The sequence below is a fragment of the Pseudonaja textilis genome, chromosome 2, assembly GCF_049901715.1.
Source record: "Pseudonaja textilis isolate UNSWEBS1 chromosome 2, rPseTex1.2, whole genome shotgun sequence".
Taxonomy (NCBI): domain Eukaryota; kingdom Metazoa; phylum Chordata; class Lepidosauria; order Squamata; family Elapidae; genus Pseudonaja; species Pseudonaja textilis.
The window spans coordinates 72,911,310-72,937,006 of NC_141991.1; the positions used below are offsets into that span (position 1 = coordinate 72,911,310).

Here is a 25,697-nt window from a genome sequence, read left to right on the forward strand (position 1 = left end):
ACAGTCTAAGGTTAAAGTTTTTGGGGTTTGGGGAAGAAACCACAGAGTCAGGTAGAGTATTCCAGACATTGACCACTCTGTTGCTGAAGTCATATTTCCTGCAATCAAGTTTGGTGCGGTTAACCTTGAGTTTGTATCTATTGTGTGCTCTTGTATTGTTATGGTTGAAGCTGAAGTATTCATTGACAGGTAGCACATTGCAATGTATGATTTTCTATACTATACTTAGATAGGACTGAAGGTGGCATAGTTCTAGGTTTTCTAGGTCTAGAGTTTCAAGTTTGGTGGCATAAGGTATTCTGCAACAAGTAGGGGAATGGAGAACTCTTTTTGTGAAATATTTCTGGACTTTCTCAACTGTGTTAATATCAGATATGTAATTTTACTGCATTATCACAGAACTTCTTTTACCAATACAAATGAAATTGTTTGTTACATTGAAATACTGTTTATTCGATCAAAATACAACGCAGTACAAATGGATGTCTAACATTTTTTATATTTGTTTCTCACTTTTGTTTTAATAGTGATCCCAACCACCAAAAGCCTCTGAGTCAGGCTGAATTGAGAGAGAGTGACTGGCACAAAATCACCCTGTGAAGTTCAGGGTACAATATGGTGTTTGTGGCTTAGTTTGACACTGTGTCCTAGCCTGGCATTATTTGATCACGAAACTAGTCCTTTGCCAGAACTCATCCAAAAGGAGATGTTGAGAGGACTACCACAACTATTGCTGCTTAGGAACATTTCAAAAGAAGAGTGTCAGTATTGGCTTAAAAAAATTTCAGGAATATTTCCTGGTAATATTCTTGCCTTGTTCTGGTTCAATGGGAATGTAATCACTGTAGGAAGGAAAGAAAGCTGTGGCATATTGAATTACTATGGTTGCTTTAAATCTCCTGCCTTTTTTTATTGAAGTTCCACAAATTGCTGTTTAAAGAACCACAACACTTCCCTTCCAAGTGCTCCATTGGGAAAGAAAACCCACAATATCTTGAATCTGGAAAACATTATGGTCCTTTTTTTGTGTGTGTCTCTTTCAATTTGCCAGCGAAGAAGTGGGAGCAATATTATCAGCAGAACTATTATCATCAAAACAAGCATTATCTTAAAAAAAAAAACTACACTATTGTAGCTTTGTCCCAATTTACTATTTCTTAATGACTCACCCAAGACAGGTCATCAGTACTTTGCTCCTGAGAATAAGATACATGGAAAGATTCCCAGCAAAGTTCATTTGGTTTGCAATTCAATTAAGCACATTTTTGGAACAATTATTTTATTTGGAACGATGATATTTATTTATTAGTAGAGCTGCCCAACTCGCAATAATGAGATACTGATTCATCCATGTATTCCACTCAACACAGTAATGCATATGTGTAGGGATGAAAGCGCAGGATAACCAATTGCTCCGGTTTTGCAATATGTTCCCATTCACTCAATTTTTTCTACCCACCTTTCAACACTGTGTGAAAGTATAGCTGCTTATTGGAAAAAGATTGGTATTTTTCCTTTAGCTAGGATCTCTAGCCATGTTACTTCTTTGCTTCTCCATATCATGTAGATATAAAACTGTCCTTTTCCCTATTGCAGCTATTGCTTAGCTTATTTAAGATTAAAACAGATTTTTCTTGGTGGTGTGTAAAAGCCCCAAGCACACACCCTCCCCACACATAAATACATTAAAACAAATATTTTGAGAGAAAATAGACAATAAGGAGGAAACGTGCATTGTGCATCTCAATAAAAGAGCCAGACATCTCAATAATGAGCTGAAATGTTTACAAAGATCGATACTTAATTGACAGATGTTTAAAATGAATGCCACAGTCATGTAAATATGAACCAATGGTGATGATAATTTAAAACTAGAATTCCCTCTTTCCTTCTCATTACACACTTTATAAAAATATTGTTATTGTTTATTAATTCTTTGAAAACTGGTGCATTCATTCCACCAAATGCTTCGCATTATTGTCTATCTTTGAAAAACCCATTTAATATTATGCAAACAATCTATTTTGCACAGTTATGTTGCAGTACTTATTCTAAAAGAAACGCTATTCATTTATTACATTGCCATCCTTTTGTATCAAGTACAACTGTTAGCAGTGGTGGGATTCAATTTTTTTTTCTACCGGTTCTGTGGATGTGGTTTGGTGGGCATGGTGTGGCTTGATGGGCATGGCTTGGTAGGTGTGGCTTGGTGGGTGTGGCAGGGGAAGGATACTGCAAAATCCCATTCTCTCCCCACCCCTGCTTTCCAGCTCCATTCTCCTGTGCAGGGCAACAAAAGAAGAAGACCCAACAAAAGAAGAAGATCAGCTGGTACTCGGAAGGGAGAGAACAGATGGTGGTGGGGCCAGTCAGAGGTGGTATTTGCTGGTTTTCCAAAATATTCAAAATTTCCACTACCGGTTCTCCAGAACTAGTCAGAACCTGCTGAATATGACCTCTGACTGTTAGCAATTTACATATAAAAATGACTAAAACTTTCATGGTAAATAAATTAAAAACATCTAATTACTAAATCATGAAGCAGTCAAATATAAGAGAACAAAAGATCATGCTGGATCAACAGATACATTGAAGAATAATCCTAGATTAGAGGTGCTATATGAAAAATCTAATATTTTCTTAAATATGATTGAAAAGCAGTGTAATTTTTACTGGAAAGTTGTTCCACCATAACAGCACTTCTGGCTTCAATACCCTTTATTTCTCCAAAGTAGGAAACTATCACCTTTTCCCCACAAAATGACCTTATCTGTCTGGCTGATTCTCCAGAGAGTACAGAGTATGGCCTTGATGGAGTCAAGGGGAAATCAGTTTCCAAAGCAACAAGGAGAAAATATTGCTCAAGTCCAAAAAACAAAGAACAAATATAGAATGTTGACATTCCCCTAAATCCACATCAGTGTAAGAAAGGAAAGAGATAAAGGTTAATCAGTTGCAAGATGATGTTTGGTTGCAATCTTTATAAAAGTAATTTTAGGCTTAATGTGGAGTTGAATTCTTGGTCTGGTCTATATTTTGGGGCTGACAGATTCCAAATGGATTAATTGGTCCTGGAGATACCTACTTCCTAAGCCATAATTTGCACTGCATCCTTTAGCTATTCCTTGGTCTCTTTGATTGTATTCTTTAGCTGTCTTTTTGCCTAAATACATTTCCCTCCAATATTTTTCTCTCATAATTTTGAGGGAGATGGGTGATTCAGTAATATTATCAATCAATCAATCATTTTCTTCATCCAAATACACAGTGGAAATGAACCATTCCAACACCATCTTTTTTCTTAGTGTTTAGAAGTGTAATTCCACACACTTCTATGTCAGTCTGCAACATATGCAGCTGTTTTCATTCCATTCCATTTTCATGTCCTCCTTTCTTATAACCACTTTCTATTTTTCTGTTAGGAAATAAATCTATCTTCAAATTCTTTCTCATAGAGTGTCTTTCTTTTGCTTACAGTAATCTTTCTACTTTTATTAAAATTCCTTTCACTTTCTTCCTTTTCTTCCATGACTATTTTTTCTCTCTCATGATCCTGGCTTGACCCTCCTATCCCTTATTTTAAACATCTTGTCACCCTTGTATATTCTAATTCTCTCAGCCTTTCATCATTAACAAGCAGTTTCAGTTGTTTGTTCATTTTTTTTGTCATGTTTGTATATGAATAGACTTATTTTTAAACCACTTATTTCAAACAAACCTTTTTTCTAAACAAATATTTGCCAAATAGTCATCATTCTCACTTGCTCTTGGGTCTCTGAATGGCCTAATAACTTTTTCTATACTGATTCCACTTGTCCCCATGGATTTGTGTCCCCTAACAGGATTCCTCTAACTAACAAGGCAACCGATTGTTGCTCACATCTGCCAGTTCAGGGGTACGTGTACCAGGGTGGGATTCAACATTTTAAACAACCAGTTCTGTGGGCGTGGCTTAGGTGGTGGGCAGGGCTTGGTGGTCATGTGACTGGGTGGACATGGCTTGGTGGTCATGTTATTGGCTGGGTGTGGCCAACTCAATATCGCTCACATCGAGGCATGCATCTCCTCGCCTGGCCTCTCATGACTGTGGGGATGCTGTAACAGTCATAAGTGTGAAAAATGGTCATAAGTCACTTTTTTCAGTGCCATTGTAATTTTAAATGGTCACTCCACACAAGCAAAGTACCAGCAAAGGAGGGGAACAAAACTCCAGAAAAGTTCCTGAGGCAGGAAGTCTAGTCCTGCCAAGAATGTAATAAGGGTTAACGGAGAGGCAGTTTCTGTAAGCAACACCAGAATGTTTCCTTCTTGCCTTCCTTACAGGATTGGGCCAGTAATTTATTCTAACAACCGGTTCTCCGAACTGCTTAGAATGTTAACAACTGGTTCTAGCGAATAGGTGCGAACTGATAAAATCCCACCCCTGACGTGTACCCCAAAGGTATGTGGACCAGAGAACCACTGGCTAACTGGGTGTTCAGCACACTTGGAGTTCACCAAGTGGAAAGAGTACACATTATTACTTCTTTATAAATTAAAAATAATAGAATAAATGCTAGACATTGAAACTTAAAAAAAAACACAGTAAGTTACAGTTGACCTAAACAGAGATCTAAGAAGGGGGGAAAAGTAGGGCTTAAAATGTTTGGAATGGCCTATGATGTCTGAGCCAGAGCAAATACAACATCCTTGTAGTTCTGAATTTTTTTGGTTAGGTCACAGTGCTTTCAAAGGAATTTCAGTCACTTTTTATTTGTGCTTCTGACTTGATTAGATCCTTTAATCAAAGGCTCAAGGAAGAAAAACAAGCTATGGTACACATCAGTTACAGGGTCTAAGCCTAAAAGACCAATGGCTTCTGCAATTTAATTCTCAACCCGCCTTGGCCTATCAGGTCAAGGTATTTTTTTGTAAGGAAAATCAAATGGGACGTATTAAAATTCCTGTATACACTTTTTTTAAAAAAACTTCATGTTAGGTGGGATAACAAGTTAAAGATTGTATGAGGGAATGGAAAGGGATCCAACAGACCATGCAAACAACACGCACAACATGCTGCTTTGCACAGAGGTGTTATTGTAAAGCTTTCAGTAATTCTTCTGCTTTGAATCCTTAGAGAAAGGCAGCATTGAAGTACTATAGAATTGTGTTTGAAAAGAGGGTTTTTTTTAAAAAAAAATCATTTTTGGCATGGTGCTACATAGCCTGTATATTTAGTATCCTGGGCTAGCTAGGAAACAAACATGTACAACCAATGTGTAATTAACTAGCTGGTTTATATGGCAAAACACAAATTCAGAAATATGCTAGGATGATGATAGCAATAGCAGTAGCTCTAAGACTTAAATACTGCTTCGCAGTGCTATATAGCCCCCTCTAAGTGGTTTTCAGAGTCAACATATTGCCCCCCTCCAATCTGGGTCCTCATTTTACTCACTTCAGAAGGATGGAAAGCTGAGTTACTCTTCAGCTGGTCAACTGAACTCCTAACAGTGGGCAGAGTACTATATTCTAGCCACTGTGCCACCACAGCGTGATATAATGTTCACGGAAAACTTGGATTTGTTTCAGTCCTCCGCCATTATTTTGTTTTGTTTTTGAAGATACAGTCTTATAAATCATATATATGTGCTTAAATAAATAGATTTATAAGAGACATTTTGATAAATACAAAGCAATGGAGCCTTCATTTAACTTCAGTGTCTGGCCAGGAGCGTGAGTTTTGTACTGCATAGAAGAGGGATCTGGCTTTGAAATGGTTTTAGGGTTCTACTCCATGGTGCCCATCCAGTCAACTGCACTGGGAAATCATCCTTCTATTGCTTGCAGGATAACCAGGATTAGCTAGATTTGAGGATGCCCAGCTGTTGAATAGCTAAAGCAGTGCAATCTGTACAATGGAGGCATCTTGGAGAAGGAATGCTTGGTTTCTGGAAAAAACTCCCAATCTGCTTATGTACAGACTATATTCATTTTGGGAATAAGATCTATTGGCAGCCACAAGGCAACAACAACTTCTTAAACATAAATGCATACCATGTTGTACATGCAAATTGCTGTATTGAAATAGAAAAAGAAAGTAGTTTCCAGTTTTACATTTCCAGTAAAGGGGACTTCTCTTAACCTGACATCCATTGGGAGCTCAATTCTCACAGCATGATCCTCCCAGAAAATTCCTGCCTTGTCTTCATGACAACTTTTTTTCTTCCGATTCTGGAGGAAAGAACAAGAATAACAGAATAAACAGAGTGGGAAGACTTCTAGAGCTGTGATGCCGAACCTAGGGCACACGTGCCACAGGTGGCACGCAGAGCCATTTGTGCCAGCACTTGAGCTGCAGGCAAACTTACCTTACTGCACATGCGCATGCCACACAGCTGATTTTTGGCCGGGTTGAGGCCTTTTTTGGCCTCCCCAGAGGCTTCAGGAAGGCTTCTGCAGGCTTTTTAGGCCAAAAACTAGGCCCGTTTCATCACTTCCTGTTTTTCCAGGGGAGGCGGGGTGGGTGGGGATTGCGTGCTTATGTGTAGGAGGCATGGGGGCGTGGCACACTGCCTTCTGGGTGCTGGCAAGCAAGCCCGAGCGTGCAAGCGTGCGCACAATTTTTGGCACAGGAGCCCAAAAAGATTAACCACTGTTCCAGAGGATCAATGATATTTAATAATTCGGTAAGACTCCAACAGAGAACAAACAGAGTAGTTAGAAATCAACTGCAGTTACTGCAATCTCTGATTATGAAGCCATACATCAGTTCTCGCCAAATGTCAAATTTGCAAGGGGTCAGCCTGACCATTCCAGCACATTAAAGCCTGTCCTTGAGCCACTAGAAGTTTGCTGTTCTGATGGCCGAACTCTAATCTACCTCAACAACAAGGCCAGCCTCCTTGTTCTAATGCAGGACAAATTAAGGAAAGTGATTGGTGGATTCCCCTTTCCACCAATCATTTCTTTTATCACCAGATGCTGCTTACTGATGGAGAAAGAACCATCAGCAATTCCCTTTCATATAAAATAGGAGTATTCAGATGAGTGCAGGCAATTGTTTTGACTTCCTACCAAGTTGGCAGACTTCATGTCAATTAAATAAATAATAATAAGTATAGATTAATAAAAAGATGCTGTATACCCGTAGACTGTCAGCCAGGTTATTTTGAGACAGATGGGCCTGGGATCAAACAGATGAGACCTAGAGGTAATCATCATATTCTGTCTTCAACTAGTGCTGCAATGAATGCAGTGCCAACAGCAGACCCAGCCTTGTTTTCCTGGGCAGCAGCAACCAGGATGAGCCCTATCTCATCACCAGGGAATATTCAGAATGGTGCTGTCCTCCAGCCCAAAACATCAACGCAGTAAAGAAGTATAGCCACACGAAATCCCTTATTGGCAAAAGCAAAGGAAACTTGGCAAGGCACCAATGAAAACAGAATGTGCAACACACCACTGGCAGAACTTGACTTTCCCTCCCAATTTAAGCTGAACAGAACTTTCCCTCAACAGAATAGTGCCTAGCCCCCTCTTTCAAGATAGTGGGTAAACTGTGTACATAAAAAGCTTATGTCAGATCTCACTTCAGAAAGGGCAGGTCAGAAAGGGCAGGTCAGATGTTATGCACAAGATATCCAAGTTGAAAAAAAGACTTTGCCAAAGTTGTTTCAGTAAAGATAATACCTATTATCTTGTAAGCAATTGACAAAAATAAATAAAGAAAATAAAGAAAGAAACTTCCTTCTGAGGCAGCCTGAAATATTTAAGGCTTCTGTACTTCCCACTCAATCTAGTTAAAACTAATCAGCCTAGTTTTGCTAGTTTTCTGTTCTACGATGCTTCAGCTCTCATCAAGCACTTTCCCCTGCCATCTAACTTCTGGTTCATCATCCATTGCTGGCTGTGTCTGATTATCTGGCTTTCCACCTTAGCTACTTGTATTCTGATGGGGTTGGTGGGGGGATTGCCTCCAGTTTTGGGGTTCTCTGTATCAGAGTTTGGAATAATGGGGTTTGCATCCTGCCCTTTACTGCTTGTATTGAGGCCTGATTCCTTGACCTGTGAATTGCTAGGTTCATTACAGTGGTGGGGTTCAAAAATTTGTACTACTGGGTCTGTGAGCGTGCTTTGGTGGGTGCGGCATGGCTGGGTGGGCCTGGCTTGGTGGGCGTGGCAGGGGAAGGATACTGCAAACTCCCCATTCCTCCCCACTCCACTAACCTGCTTTCCAGCTCCGTTCTCCTGTGCAGGGCAACAAAAGGCCCAGCCAATCAACTGGGACTTGGGAGGCAGAGAATAGATGGGGGTGGGGCCAGTCAGAGGTGGTATTTGCCGGTTCTCCAAACTACTCAAAATTTCTGCTACTGGTTCTCCAAAACTTGTCAGAACCTGCTGACTACCACCTCTGGTTCATTAGCATTAACTTCTTCTGAGACAGATGACATGCTTGTATAGGCCCTAGTACTGTCCTTGACATGTTCCTAACTGATACTGAAAACTTAGTCAAGGAAATAGAATAGCAGAAATATTGGGGGAGGGTATAGAATATAGAATAGCAAAGTTGGAAGGGAGGTCTTCTAGTCCAATTCCTTGCTCCAGTAGAGATTCTGCACAGTGTCAGACAAATGGCTGTCCGTTCTGAGAAACTCCAGCAATGGAGCACCCACAACTTCTGAAGGCAAGCTGTTTTCACTGTCAGGAAATTTCTTCTTAGTTCTAGGTTGGATCCATCTTTGTTAAGATTCCATCCATTATTTCTTCTCTCCTCAGGTGACTTGGAGAATAAATTGCCCCCCGCTTCATTCTGTGATGGCTACTCAAATATTGGAAGGCTGCTATCATGTCACCCCTAGTCCTTCTCTTCATTAGACTAGCCATATCCAGTTCTTGCAACCATTCATTGGATGTTTTAGCCTCCAGTCTCCTTTCCTCTCCTGTATATGTTTAGCAATGCTATAGCATCCCATGGCAAGGAAAAGGAATTTACATTCACAGAACGTCCAAACCTTAGGAAGTAACCATTTACTTGATTCGGCATTGTCAGATTTGACCTCAGTTATTGTGTCCAATTCAGACACAATACTTTAAGAAGGATTTAGAGAAAAGAATTTAGAAAATATGATGAGAATGATCAGGGGAATTAAAATCATATCTTGTAAAAAGGATATAGTTCTCTGTTTAGTCTTGAGAAGAGAAGTCTGAGGGAGGAGTAATACATTCTTCAAATACCTGGAAGGATGTCACACAGGAAAAGGCCAAGAATTATGTGACCTTGTCAAAAGTGTAGGATATGGCATAATAGATTGAAGTACAGGAAGAAAAATTCCAGCTGAATGTTAAAAAAATGAGGAATCAAAGTAACCAGTAAGAACAAGCTGACACTTCAGCGGTTTCCCAGAAAGCTGAAATATTTACCCTTCAAGTAAAATTTTAAAACCAAAGCTAGATAGCCAACTGCTCTTGGTTATTTTATTTTAAATTCCTACACTGAGCAGAGGGATGGATTCAATCATCTAAACAGCCTTTCTCAACCTTTTTACTCTGGAAGAACTCTTGAAATAATTTTCAGGTCTCAGTGAGACTCTCCATGAAATTAGCAAATAACAAAACAATTCCACTATACAATTTACTAATATAAACAACCCTCATTTTACAGCATTTACAACAACAGCAAAGTGGCAGGCGGGAAGCTGAGTCACACTGCATAACAATTCCCACCAATGGGAACACTAGTATTATGCAGTACACATGTGAAGTTCAAATTTTTTTTTGTTTTCAATCACAATCTTTTACACAACCACTAGTGACTTCTCCTAGAACCCCAGATTTCTGTGAAATCTCATTTGAGAGAGTATGGTCCAAATGGCCTGTTTCTTATTCACTAACTTTTTCAATATCAATCTTGCCCTATTTTATGAAGTCCTGGTGTATCAGACTTCAATCCATAATCTCCAGCCAGCATGTCCAATGATTCAAGGGCTGTGGGACTGAAATTCCAGAAGAGTACAAGGGCTCCAGGCAGTGGTGGGATTCAAATAATGTAACAACCAGTTCACCCAGGGTTAGGATTGCTGTCGTGCGAGGCCCATTCCCATCCTTCAGCTCCGCCACACATGCGGGACAAGCCTCCCATGATGGCCAACCTGACCCTGGGCGAACCGGTTGTTAAATTACTCCCTCCTATCAAAGTGGATCCTGGGCACTGCGCTGCAATGGAGAATAGGGCAATAAGCGGGCGGCATGAGGGAAGGAGGAGGGAAGGCAGCCTTCTCCTCCCCTTGAATCGGCCGCTCCATTGCACATTTCTCCATTGCAGCGCAGCCCAGTGCTCAGGATCCACTTTAATAGCAGGAGGTGGGTAATTTAACAACCGGTTTGCCTGATCCAATGCAAACCAGCTGAATCCCACCACTGGCTCCAGGTTATGACTGGCTGCTCAACTACAGTAACAATAAAAAGAAGTATAACTCCTTGCAAGAGCGCAGCTCCCACAAAGAAGAAGAAAGAGTATGCCCATGACTCCTTTATGTACATCAAAATAAAAACTGCATTGGTGGCAGTATATACCTCACTTTCACTTGAGGAAAGAAAACAGAACAGTTGAATAAAAACTCTCTTTGGCAAGCAGTCTAAGCAAATCAGCAAAAAAAAAAAAAAATTACTTCCAGGTTGTTGTGCCTAACAAATGGCTTAGATCTGGGAATTCCACGCATCTTTTCATGCCACCCTAGAAGATTTGAGATAGGAGGCAAAACTGTCATATTTTATAAGGTTTAACAAAAAGCAACTGGTACAGTTGTTTTTTTAAGTCAAGCCATTTCTGGGAGATGGTAAGATTTTTTTTTCCTTCCAGAGACTTTCATCAATCTAACCACATAAGACAAATTCAGATGAGAGGCAATTTATATCAATTGCTGGTTGCCAATGAATAAACCCAACCATCTATAAGTTCAAAATAATATCATTATAACATATTGCAAAGGACACAGTCCAAAGGCCAGAAAAGTTTCTCCCATATTAAATGACCAACATTTACTGCAGTGAAAAAAACAAGAAAAAGAAGCTAAAGATGAAAACCATATATGAATATTTCAAGTATTTGAAAAGTAGAGTAAGAAAAAGTATATGTTGCTGATCATAGATGAATTTCTCAGATTGTTTCTAAGTTTATGGTCCACATTATATCAGTGCTTTACCATATCTAGTATATGTTTGTATTTTAAGTGATGATATTTTTTGTGATGTTGGTTTGCATTTTGCCATGCCTAGTTACTATGCATCAACCTGTATTTTCTTCTCTACATTTCCATGGATATATGGATATATTTCTAGAGCATATTTTAGGTTATACCGAAAGAATCCAGTTTATTTATTTACAAGTGGTTTACAATATTAACATTTCACAGTGTAAGATCTCTCTCTCTCTCTCTCTCTCTCTCACACACACACACACACACGCACACACACACACATGCAGCAACCACAAAATTATGCTAGCATTTTATCAGCTCTGCATCAATCTGAGGTCCCCAAGTCCACTAACAGGATGATGTCATCTAGAAAAGTATTAAGGTGTGGGCCAGCTTTATCTCCCATAGAGAGGTCCTTTTCCTTGGTCGCATTAGAGGTATTTCCCAAATGGGTGGGACCTGCAACATACCTCCCTGTGCTCGTGGGGCAGGTAGCTGTAATTGCTGACAGATGGTCCTTTAAATAACCTAGCTCCAACCCATGTAAGATTTTTAAAGGCAATAAACATATTGAACTGCACCCTGAAGCAAATTGGTAACCATTGCGCAAGTCTCGACATGTACCTAGCTATGTGGGCTGTTGATTTTTGAACCAAAACTGAAGCTTCCAGATACTTTTCAAGGGCAGTGCCATGTGAAGCACATTGCAGTAGTTTAAATGGAAGATGACTAGGACATGGGTGACTCTGAAGAGGATATATTAGTCCAGAAATGAGGACAACCGGCTTGCAACTTGCAGTTGTGCAAAAGCCCTCCTTGCTACAACTGCCACCCCCTAGAAGGAAAGAAACCATGACTGATGTATTGAAAGCTGCTAAGAGGTTCAAGTAGAGAATGGATGCATCCGTTAAACCTTGTCCCACTCCCACCAGAGATCATCCAAATATGCAACCGATGCATTTCCATTCCATATCCAGTCCTGAACCCCAATCAAGGAGGATCCAGATAATCCATTTCATTCAGGATCTTTTGGAGCTACAGGGTGACCACCTCCCCAGCAACCTTTCCCAGAAAGGGAAGGTTAGAGACAGGATAAAAATTAACTATTAGGATGGAATCTAGAGATGACTTCATAAGAAGGCCTCCTTAAAGGGCTAGGGCACCATCCCATCTAATTTAACATTCCAATCATTCTCTGAGACATTAAAGATGTATTTTAGTTCCTCTTATCCTTCTGAATTGTCTAATACAGATACATATATTTTGAACTTCATTATTGAAAACGAACAGCCAACCCAATTTGATGTAAGCAAGGAAGGGATCAAAAGATCAGATGTGGAATCGAAAGGAATACAGTAAAATAAATGGCATTATATAAATAAAGCAGACCTGATGCTTGATCCATAAAATATTTAATGACACATAGCAGGATATGTCTGCTTTGAATCGTAACAGTTGTCAGTGTGATGCAAGGGAAATTGGCTTCAGTTCTCAGGTATTCCCCTCTGAACATCATGCTCAGTTCAGTTTCCATTCTAGAGCAAAGAGCATATGAAAAGGGGTAGTTGTCAAGAAAATAAGAATGGGAGAAAAATATCAAACCCCTCTTCTTCTGATATCAGGGCCTCTTACTAATGGGATTTTGAGCAGTCAGTATCCACAAATACAGTGTAATTATAGCTTTTATGTATGATCTAGCCTGAACCATTACTATGTTCTGTGAATCACCTGTAGTTCTTTGCAATCAATACCAGAATAGAGGAAAAATTAGTAAAATGTTTAAATTAGATAATAAATAATGCAAGTAAAGGACCCATCAGATTTTTGATAGCTTGGTGCCATCATGGCTGTGCCATCCTTCCATCTAGGATTCTCTCTGATACATGAAAAAGTTCAAGAATTTTAATTTGATTTAATTTAAAAATTTAAAAATAATTTTAATTTGAAAATTTTAAGAAATATTGCTGCAATGTGGATTTTTAAAATATTTTTAGTGGTAAAAGTGGCTATCTTTGTATCTCGAGTGATTTATGATGTAGACTATCTTATTGCCTAAGATCCTAGCAATGGAAATCAAATTATCAATGCAGTTCTAAATTTTCGTGAAATGTTACATGTGTTTGTGTCATGCCATTGAATACAGATGGGGTAAAAGCTATGAAACAGCGACTTAAGGAGGTCACCTCTGTGTATCAAAAATAAGCAAACTTGTACCAAAACCCATGCCATACTAGAATCAGCTGGCTATCCTGTTAGAGCTGAGAGGTATTGTCCTAGTATATATAGCTGGTAGCAGGACACTTGTAAAGCCTTCACCAGATGTGGCAATAAATCTCATCTCTCCAGACACTGCTTGGATATTGAGAAATGTATAAATAGATACCTCCTGGATATGAGTAGGATGCCAATACATGCCAGATTGTCATTGTAGCAGCTGGCATTCAGTGTTGACTTTTGTATTGAGAAATACTGTATACTGTATATATGACCCGCAAGATAGTTTGCAGCACCAGTTTTTATGAAATGGAATGGAATATTCTTTATTTTTTATTGACCAAGTATGATTGGACACACAAGGGATTTGTCTCTGGTGCATAAGCTCTCAATGTATATACAAGCAACAAAGTGATATGTCATAGATCATAATTCATAAGGTGCAATCATAAATCATAAGATATAAATAAGTCATAAATCATAATATACCAATAGGAGAAGGTAGTAGGAAAGATGAGAAACATATTTATCAGGAACATATTACTAGGGAGAGAAGAGGAAAGATATATGGCATCAAAGGATCCTGGTACTACTATAGTAAGGAATATAGTGGATGCCAAGGGACGTTTCCTGGACATCTATGTCAGAGTATCTATTCATTTCTTGGTATTACAGTGTTTTGGAACTTCTGTCTCTCTTAATTTTTTTCTTCTTCTACCATGCTAATAAATTGCTTTTCAGTTCATCCAGTCATCCAGACAACTATGATGGCACTGTTTAATAACAGTGCTCGTCAATAGCTACCATAGCCAAACTCACACTGTTGAATAGCAGGCATTTGGTTGTCTTAAAGTGTGAGGGCATTATTTGTACCCATGTCTTGAGTTGGACTGTATATGATTATTGCTTCTTTTATACTTCATCATATCTGTGAGAACTACCTGCATGTATTGATAGATTATGCTTCCAGTATGTCCATCTGAAGCTGCCAGAGGAAATGCCATGCCATCCTGGTGATGAGGATGAGGTAAATTCTTGAAATCATGGCCAGGATAATATAATCCATCAGGGAGCACCGTTCATATGCCTGGCATAGATTACGAGGAGGAATGTGTGGGCTGTTTACGGAGGCTGGCCAGTTTTGGCTGCATGTCCTGGATGCTAGGGATTTGCCCTAACTGTATTCTTCTTGTATTTCCCCCAGACATTCCATTCTGAATTCACAACATTTAATCTGTCCATCCCAGGAATGGCTCATCATTTCTTAGGAGTAAAAGTAAAACTTTGTGAACAGGAAATGGATTCCAGTTCTAGATGTGTCCCTGCCTTGAAATAGGCCTATAACAAGATTTAGAAAATAAATAACCATTATATGTTTATGCATATTTGAATCCCCATTCCTCCATACTTTCATATTTGAAATACTTTTTTTAAAAAAGCAACAGTTCCTGCCCATAACCCCCTTTCCCCACAGCAGACTTTGTAAGCTTTGCTAGCTTCGTTCAAGTAAAGCCTCTTTGCTTTCAATCCAATCCCTCTCAGTAGTTTCCACTCCCACAGCATACAAAGGAGAGGTTACTTCCCTTTGCCCATCTCTGCGACAAAAACAATAGCTACCATGAAGTTCAAATGCTACGTATTTCAAACACGTTGTCTGATGTTTTATAGACTCCATGCAAAATGGTGTGTGAATGAAATGTTTGTATAGATCTCGTCCTAAATGATAGAATAGTCAGTTATGTGATCCTCCCCTGATATTTGACGTAGCCATACAAAGAAGTAGCTTCCGATTTTCTTTACAGCAGTCATAAGTGCAACAGTGGTGGGATTCAATTTTTTTTACTACTGGTTCTGTGGGCATGGCTAGGTGGGTGTGGCCATGTGACTGGGTGGGCGTGGCAATGTGGTCATGTGACTGGGAAGGTCAAAAGTCTGTTTTTCTTTTTTCTTTTTTTGCAGCAACTCTCCATGCCCCATTTTTGGCCTACTGGGCCTCAGGGAAGCCTCCTGACCACTAAAAAAAAAAGAAGCAATTGGAAGCCTTCTGGGCTAAGTACAACAGCGATGGGAGAGAATCAGCTGTGCCGCATGATTTAGATTCGCTAGAAAGCAAGAAATCCAATGATTTCCTGCTGTCTAGCTAATCTAAATCATGCGGCACAGCTGATCGTCACCCAGCTGATTGTCAGAAATACCAATTCGGCTGAACCAGTAGCATTTTTTTTACTATGGTTCGCCTGAACTGGTAGCATTTTTATTACCGGTTCGGGTGAACCAAGCCAAACCGGCAGCATTTCACCTCCGAAGTACAATAATAAGTTATCTCTTACTCTACAGTTACCTCATACCCCTCTTCTTCTCATAGTTTATTCTGTCTAATCATAAAAACCAGGAATTACAAGAGATTTTTTTTCCTGTTTCACATGAAAATTCTATAAAGCTCCCAGTCAGCAATAAATGTAGACATTGTCTTTTCTCTGGTCAAATAATTTAATTTAGCCCATCTCAGCAAGTTCCACCATATTCACCAACCATTTCTCCATTGTGGGTAGTGCTGAATATTTCCATCTTTCTTCATACAATAACCTTGTTGCAGTTATCATATAACAAAATCAAATTTCTATGATGTTTTTTCCTACTATTTGTCCATCAAGTCTCACAAGAAAAACCTCTGGTTTCAATTGTGTCCCTGAAGGTTCCTGAGAGCCAAACCATAAAAGAATTTATAAAATAGCTGCAGCTGCAATTCAAACTATGATGTTGAAATGCAGCTGCAAATCTTTGGATGCCATTAACTTGTTAATTAAATGTCTAATTAACTTTCTTGGCTAATGAGTTTATATAAAGAGACTGTGAGAATTCTGCTTTGCAAAGAGTTACTTCTAGTGCAGGGATTAATGACTGTGTGATAGTGGTCTGGGTCAAAGAAGACCTCAGAAGTAGGGTGCGCTATTGGTCTTCGAGGCAGAAGACATCATCCTTAAAATGTATTGACCACATCTCAAACCCAGCTAACTACACATTGTCAGGAAACTAAAGAAGTCTTGAAGGTCAGGTGTTCAAGCCACGCGTGGCAGAACTCATTCTATAGAGCACCTTAGCCACTCATTACATATATGGAAATAAGGCATTTATTATGTTCAATAGACATTTCATTGCAGGATGTCATTCAGAGATTATCTCAGACTGCCCATGGATAATTAAGAGTTTGGGTTTTTTACAGTAATGCTACTAAAAAATTACACCAATAAAAATTAATACAAACTAAAACTGATCTTTTGCACTAGTCTTAATGAAGAAAAGCTATAGACCAACCTACCAAAAACATCTGTCTGTAAAAGACAGGCTAGAAATAAAAATGAAAATAAGCAAGAAAATGGTAAGAGAACACCTGTCTGATCTTGACGAATATAAATCACTGGGACTTGACAGATTACATCCCAGAGTTCCAAAGGAGCTGGCAGATGTTATCTCAGAACTATTGTACCATATATTTCAAAAATCCTGAAGCACTGGGGAACTACTGGAGGATTGGAAAAGAGATGATGTGGTTCCCATCTTCAAAAAAGGGAAAAACAAAACAAAAACAGACCCAGGAAACTACAGACCAATCAGCCTAACATCAATACCTGGGAAGATACTGGAAAAGATAATAATAAAAAACCCAGATATGTGAACATCTATAAACAAAGTTAGAATTAGAAGACAGCATCGGTTTGTTAAAAACAGATCATACCCAATGAATCATTATTTGACAAAGTGACTAAATTAGTAGACCAGTGAAATACTGTGGACATAGTATACTTAGACTTCAGTATGTCATTTGACAAAGTAGACCACAAGTAGGCTTCTTGGTAAGCTGGAAAAATATGAGATAGACAGCATCACCACCAGATGGATTTGTAACTGGATGACAAACTATACTCAGTGAATAGTCCTTAATGGTACTACATCTACATGGAGGGAAATAAACAGTGGGGTACCATAAGGTTCTGTCTTAGGCCCCGTAATCTTCAATATTTTAATAGATATTAATATTTAGATCATGGAATAGAAGGGGAACTCATTAAATTTTTAATGAGACTAAGTTGGCAGGAATAGCCAACACTCTAGAAGACAAGCTCAGAATCCAAAAAGATCTTGACAAGCTTGAACAATCCAACAACATGAAAGTTAATGTGGAAAAAAGTAAGGCTTTACATCTAGGCAGGAAAAACCAAATGTACAAGTACAGATTAGGCGAAACCTGGCTCAAAAATAGTAACTGTGAGAGGGACCTTGAATTGACCTAGTGGATGATCACTTAAACATGAGCTAGCAGTGTGCAGCAGCAGCCAGAACAGTTAATAGAGTCCTGGGTTCTATAAACTGAGGCATAGTATCAAAATCATATGAAGTACCACATTACAAAAAAGCTAATGAGACTTTGGAAAAAGTGCAAAGAAGAACAACTAAGACAATGAAAGTCTAGAGACAAAAAACTTATGAAGAATGGTTGCAGGAATTTGGTATGGTTAGTCTGGAGAAAAGAAGGACTGGGGGAGACATGATAACAGTATCCCGTTATTCGAAGGGCTGCTACAAAGAAGAGAGGTAATTTATTTTCCAAAACACCAAAAGGCAGGGCAAGAAATAATGGATGGAAACTAATCAAGGAGAGAAACAACTTGGAATTAAAGAGAAACTTCCTAACAGCGAGGACAATTAATCTGTGGAACACCTCACCTTCAGAAGTTGTAGGTACTTCATCTCTGGAGGTTTTTAAGAAAAGACTGGATAGCCACTTGTGTGAAATGGTATAGGTTTCCTGCTTGAACAGGGAGTTGGACTAGAATACCTCCAAGGTCCCTTATGTCACTATTCTGATTGATTAAAAGAGAGAAAAAATAGAAGGAAAAATGAAAAACTGTAAGAATATAGTAAAGAAAAAGAAAAGAAGTATATAAAGAAATAGCTCCCCTTTCATCATAACTATAAATAATTTTGGTAGCATATCTTCTCTTATAACAAAAAAAACGATTCCTTTTTCTTAAATCCCATCTCTTGTCTATAAACAAAACATCTTAAAGCTTAATCATTTCAGTCCTGTTGTCGGCAAAAGTCAATTAAAGGTTAACAGATATAACATATCTATTTTAACCTTGATCAAATGAACCAATTTTATATTCCATTCCATTTACTTTTAACAAGCTTCTTGATATTTAGGCCCTTCAAATAATGTACTAGAACTTGATTTTTTTTTCTTTTTCTTTTTTGGTCTCTTCTCACAAAATTCTTCAAAGTTTTAACAAGCTTCCTTAGTAAATCCAATATCAATCAGTCAGTCAAATATTTATTCCAGTCATAGACCAGTACAAAAAAACCAATATAGCAAAATTATATAATATAGCAATAGAGATTACTCTCTTGCTTTGTTATTTGGTTATCTCTTCCAAGAAAGAAATAAAGGACTGAAGATGACTTCACAAAGAGTGGAGCAAATTATTACAGTAGAATAAAGAACTAGCAAATAGACTGGTTCCTTTCTGGAATTGAAAGGAGAGTAGTTGAGATCATGCACAAGTGCTCTAAATAGTTGTTCTTCACAAGGAGACTGCAAGACTGCAGTTGATGCCTTTGAAAGGATGCTGGATTTACATGCTACCTTTTCTAATCATATCCAGAAATTATTTATTACATGTAACTATTTATCAGCTAAACTTTGGATTTAGAAATTTTATAGCACCAGGTGAATTTTCTTCAATCCTTACCAAAAAATGTTCTAAAGTAAAAATTTTAAGACTTTTTTTTAACATAAAAGCAAAAGGATGATGAAAACATTGATCTGGAAAGTTACAATGGATTAAGGGTCCAGATAAATTTGAAATAAGATTTTGGAATTAATTATAAAGAATCCTTTCTGTAGGAAAATACCTTTGCTTTAAGTTTTTTTTAAATTATAAGACTTAAAATTGGATACTACAGTGAACGAAAAGGATCTAAATATTACAATTAAAGGATAAGAACACTTAAACTCATCTTATGATTAGAGAATGAGGCAAAATATTTTAACATTAGACATATTGAAGGATATTTTTGAACAATGGACACAGAAGTTAATTTCAAGAGTGTCTTCTTCCATGGATAGACTGTGAGTAAAATGTTATGGAAGAGGAATAAGTTCTACTTGACAAGATCAAGACTGATTTGAAAGAGATTTTAAAATGACAGGCTGCAAGAATGACATGACAAAAGATGTTACTCTGGACATAGAAAATAAATTGGCTGGAGAATTAAGATTTTGTTGAATGTGAGTGAATATGTAGGGAAAAAGGTGTGCCAACTAGTCCCAACAGTTTGCAGGGAGATTTTCCTGTCCAATGTTCCCTATTAGGGAATGAGTCACTATGAACAATTCTGCCAGATGACAACTCTCCAATACACTGAGATTTCTTAAATGTCTTAAAAGACACCATGAATGATAATATAGTTTCCCCCAAATTTGCATGCTAAAATATGTAAGACTATACTTGGACAAAGTTATTTGCAAAAAATTTGAAAATTGCCATTATTCATATGCATTCGCATTAAAGGGAATAACCTTCCTTAGAATCACAATAAGAGATGAAAATCAGAGAGCAGTCCCTTATATCTTCGTTTAGTCAATTTTTCTACATTTGTTCAGCTTTCCTCACAGAAAGATGTTCCAAATGTTTGATTATTTCATTTGTCTTTCTTTAATTCTTTGCTTCAGGAGACATGTTAAGAGTTTGTTTTTCTTTGGAAAAGAATTCAATGGCACTCAGGGTTAAACAGTAGAATGCACTGATGATGCTACCTAGTTGGGTAATGAAATGTCTGCAAGCAAACAACCAAGCTCAGAATGTATCAAGGAATCCCCTGGCTTCATTTACAGCCAGAATGGGGAGCTTCAATGTATAATAATATTTAATATATAATATATAATATACTACAAATCCCCAGAGGGCAGCTTGAGCAATACTTCCCAACTTCCCACTAAAATTGGCTTCCCAATTTCAATAATTTCAGCTGAAAAGTTGAAACTCACTTTCAAACTACCAAACTGTTTCAGAATTATTCACCATCTTGTCTCTTTAGCATCTTCCAGGTATGACAATGCAACTTCCTTAAATAGATAAGGAATTTGAAGGAGCAGTGCTTAAGCTGAAACACAGCTAAAATTAGTTTTAACACCTACATCTTTCATTATATCTTTCCATATCTTCTACCCTTGAAAATCATCCTTGTTCGCTTCAGACATATCACAAAGTGTTTCATACTGAATATTGCTTTTTGTTCTGTGAGGTGTAAGACTTGAATTATTTGATGCTCACAATACAGAGACAGGTCTGGTTCACAATTCAAAGGTTTACTAAAGAAAATAAACGTTTGCAAATGGGCCTTCAAGTCCCTTCCAAAGTGGATTGGGTACAAGAAGAGCAAGATCTAATGGTCAAACAATACATTTTATACACTCTACACAATGCACGCCACGCCTAAAAAGCCCTCCCCGCTCCCCTTATTATCTCTAAGTCGTACTATAAGATAAAGGGTCGGCTTGACTATTTCTTCCTAGGCACCAGATATCTTATCTTGTTTACTTGTAGCTTCGCCTTGGGAGGATGTTCCTGTTTTCTAAGAAGCCTGCAACTATCCAGCACGTTTTGTTTAACTGAACATACTTTGTGGTTAGGATACAGTAACAAAGACAACACAGCTTAATAATGCACTTAATATTTCTAATTATATTATAAAAGAGTAATTTAATATTTATTTCCTTCAGTTCTTTCAACTTCTTAACTCTCTTTTTAATGGCTTCTTCAGTTCCATCCAAATGAATCTTTCTCTGTCTTCCACTTCCTCTGGACCTAATTACATGTACTTGTTTTGCAATTTGATCCTTATTCATCTGTAACCACTTCAACTTAATTCTTTCATATTAATCATCCTTTTTTGTATTAATTCATCAGCATATCCCTGCCTCTTATCTCTTCTTATTTTACCATGTACACTTCTTAAAGCAACCCGAGTCCCACCACGTTTAATTTGATTTTAGCTTTTCCTGACACACTCAATTCTCCCTTCTATATAATGAAATGTGCAAAATTTCCTTTTGCTTACCCATTGCCATTCATTTTTTTCACAAAAGATACATAAGATCCTTCTATTACCATTTGTATTCTTAAAATATCTCTATCTATTTTCCAAATTTTAGTAAACATCCTACCAAGGTTCACAGATTCATCTACTTGTTATAATCTTATATTATTTATAACATGCAATCACCCACACCAATTTTCCAGTCAAACCCAGCTACCTTGAGCTTTGATACATTAATATTCAGATGTAGGTACTTTGCGGTTGCACACAGTCTATCTAACATTAACTGCGAATAAAACATTAGACAACAATAGGGAATGATCAGCATTAAAAAGTCTACATTTTCATGTTCCCAAGCAATAGATTTCTAATATAAGTACAAACATAATTTTTGAATTATCTATAAATACATTAAATAACAAAAGGGACATCACAACCTTGTCTTCTTGCTCAGTGTTGAACCATTCATTAAGCATTTCACATTCTCATCCATGTTTTATGTCTATAATAAAGTGTTCTTGCCATATTCAGCCGCCAACCGTTAGTTGCTTAGTTGTACAAAATGTCCCCTCATTTAAAATGTCATTTGACCCTACAGTGTCTCTAAATCAAACAAAATACAGTAAATTTTATATCCCACATGCATATATTTCTCAGCTGTTTGCTGGTATAGGGTTTCCTGCCTGAGCAGGGTTTTGGACTAGTGGTGGGATTCAACTGTTTTTACTACTGGTTCTGTAGGCATGGCTTGCTGGGCATGGCAGGGGAAGGATACTGTAAAATCTCCAGTCAGAGGTGGAATTTTCTGGTTCTCCAAATTACTCAAAATTTCCACTACTGGTTCTTCAGAACTTGTCAGAACCTGCTGAATACCACCTCTGGTTTGGACCTATTCTATTCTATTCTATTCTATTCTATTCTATTCTATTCTATTCTATTCTATTCTACTCTACTCTACTCTACTCTACTCTACTCTACTCTACTCTACCAACTAGGAGGGATAAATGGTGAACTGGCACACATACCTACATCAGTTTACATTGCAAATATTGCCAATTCGTATTTGTGAAGAAAAAATAGCTCATTTCAATAATATATCTGTTAAGTAGTTAGAGTTGAAATTAGCCTAAATTATGTTTCCAGTTCCTGCTACACAAATGAATATGGGGGGTTGGGGGGTGGAAGGAAGTTGAAATTCTGGTGTCAGTAGTATTATCTAGAGTTAAAAACTATGCATGTTGTCTTTATATATGTACAGTCCTAAAAGGGAACTCTTTGATCCAATATGATTCAAAACCTGTCCAATTACATAATGACGGCTTATTTCAAGAGCTGAATTGTGGCTTCCCCACTTCTTCTCCACTCTTGTTCTGTGCTGGTTATCTGAAACTGCAGTAAAGCTAGATTACTTTTTTCCCCCCCTCCAACGCTGTGGCTGAACCAAGCTTGTGGGTGGCTTGTGATCTTCTTAACAAGACGTCCTCCTCCCAGTTTGCAGGTTCAATTGAGACCTAGTTTTTCTTCCTCACTCTGAGGTTTAGTATCCCATTTGTGGAGACTGCATTAAAAATGAGATGAGTAAACAGTGTACTAATTACTGTAAACAAAGAAATAAGTAACCTTCATCGCTCCCTATTCTAGCTGTATGTAACCATTGTTAGATATACTGGGATAAGGACCTGGCTACAGAAATTCTGAAAACGTAATCCTTTCACCTCTAGAGATTTCCAGTACAACATAGGAGTTGCCAAAGTGGCTTTTGTTCAGAAAACACTACCTCTGCTGCAACTTGGTATCAGCAACAAAGACCAAGCAAGGAGAAATTTTATTACTTTTATTACTATCTCTCAGTATTCGGAGATAAGCAGGAATGGAGAAGTTCATACAGTTGATTTCATCATTATTTGAAAGATCTGGAAGAGGAAATGCACACAATTTGACATTAGACATTGCTGAGGCTGAATTGGAACTGGTAGAGATAGTCTAAAGGCAGTTCTTTGAACGTATAAGTATACTAGCACAGTATCCATGCTTCATTACAAAACTATTCTAATTGGGCAAGTTTTGGGGGAGGAAAATAAGGGGAAAAATTGTGCCTTTGCCTACCAGCATCCATCGGTATTCATCTGGCTAGTGTCCTGTCATGTGTGAGAGAGTTGAGGGCTGTTTGGAAACTGAAGCAGTATTTGCTGTGTGAACAAGAAGGAGACGGCAAGGACCCTGGCCATCAGAGCGTGTTAATAATAATAAACGAAATACTAATGCTCTGGTGGTCATTTAAAAAAATCCTTTCTTAGTGAGCACCTAGAAGCCAAGAGGAACATATGTGCCAAATTTAAAGTTTGTAGGCTTTACAGTTCTGGAGATTTTGTGATGATGCATGAGTAGTATGTCGCAGATAGATAGATAGATAGATAGATAGATAGATAGATAGATAGATAGATAGATAGATAGATGTAGATAGAGATAGAGATATATACATATAGATATAAATAGAGAGAGAGAGAGAGAGAGAGAGAGAGAGAGAGAGAGAGAGAGAGAGAGAGAGAGAGAGAGAGAGAGAGAGAGAGAGAGAGATACAAAAATTCCTCAAAAATTCAAACCAAGAAATGAAAGAAGCTCTAATTTAAAAAGTAATTTATAAGAGACTTGTTATAGATGGGCATGCCTCAGATTTTAATGTAAAAGGAGAACAAAAAAGTTAAGATACATGTCCAGTTGAAAGTGATTAGGCACATCCATTCTTTGTTCTATATTCTATGTACAAAACTTATATAACAACAAATATATAACCAGGATATTTTAATTATTATTATTACCAATTTGTTGTAGCTGTCTCCCTACATCTACTTCCACCTATGAAAAAACTACAAGTGATTTTTAAACAATTATTTAGAAGATGGGAGTCTTCATGGCTATTTGCAGCTATCCAGAGCTGTTGGAAGGTATACTATAAATTTAATACTATATGAAATGTAATACTTTAATATTATTGTCTGTTAACAATAATGTGAAGTCACAGCTGCCAGTTCTTTAGTTAGTGTTGGCCCTAATACATTGACTTCTTCCCAAGAACCTAGGTTCTTGTCATGTATATGTGCAGATCTTTTCCAATTGACAAATGGATATGTTGTCAATGCACAGATTCCTAGGATGCTGCCGTAGAATATTATTTGCTGCATTTTGTACATTCTAAGGCTAAAGCATTGCATCAGGTTGTGCAAAGAAACTACTTTGTCATTTCCCCTCTCCTACTGGAGAGCGTTTTATATACAGTAATAAAAATAATAGGCAGTACCGTCATTTTAAATAGAACTTTAAATTCTGTTATGCTTTTTTTCAAAATATCTTACAGATGACCTTCTCTGAGAGTCAGACTCAACCATCCCACCCTGCAGGTTCCTTGTACAGGTATAACTTTGTTTTTATTTTTTTTCCATGAAAGGAAATTTCATGGGGATTTCATTTTCCTGTGGATTCATTTTTTTTCTCTACCCTTTGCTACCTGATATATCCAGAAATGCCAAAACTAATCTATTACTTTCATAATTGTGTATTATTAGCATTTTATATTTGTTAATAATTAAAAGACCATGATATCTATCTATGGACAGTGATATAAATTGTCTTGGATGATGAAAATATATCATTATTATTTTTTAATAAATTTTATTGAGTTTTCAAATTTTAAAAACATAAAATAAAACTTTATACATTGTTATCAACATCAATATATCTTTTACATCTCCTTACATTTTTCAATATATGTAGTTACTTATTCCATTACCATTACATCTTACTCTTGCTATAAATCAATATATTTTATCCTTACACATCAATCTTCTCTATGGTATATTTACATATTTACATATTCCCTCATTCTTTTCCTAATTGCCATTTTATTTTCTTTTTATTTCTAAACCACTCATACCAGACATCCCAGTATATTGAATCTTCTCTGTAGACATCCCAGTATATTGAATCTTCTCTTTAGTTTCATCGTTAGCCTGTCCATCTGTATACAGTCTATTTTTTTTTTTATAACCATGCCGTCTGGTGTTACCTTTTTTTCTTTCCAGAGTTGTGCATACGAAATCTTTGCAGCTATTAATATGTGTAGCATGATATATCTATCTGGTTTTTTTTTTTTTTGCATTTTTGTGTTATTATACCTAATAAAAAACTTTCAATTTTAAGTTCAATTTT

General features: G+C 37.4%; 1 long non-coding RNA gene across 2 annotated transcripts; it reads right to left on the reverse strand.

Annotated features, from left to right (window-relative positions):
* Positions 1–584: 584 nt before the first annotated feature.
* On the reverse strand, positions 585–6,487 carry LOC148126912 (uncharacterized). 2 transcript variants are annotated; one of them, XR_015741422.1, is made up of 3 exons: positions 6,351–6,487; positions 6,037–6,213; positions 585–842 (listed from the first exon to the last, which is right to left on the reverse strand). It is a non-coding gene; the product is annotated as an uncharacterized LOC148126912 (long non-coding RNA). The 2 variants fall into 2 exon arrangements; XR_015741421.1 differs by lacking the exon at positions 585–842 and having other exon boundaries at positions 5,626–6,213.
* Positions 6,488–25,697: the final 19,210 nt, after the last annotated feature.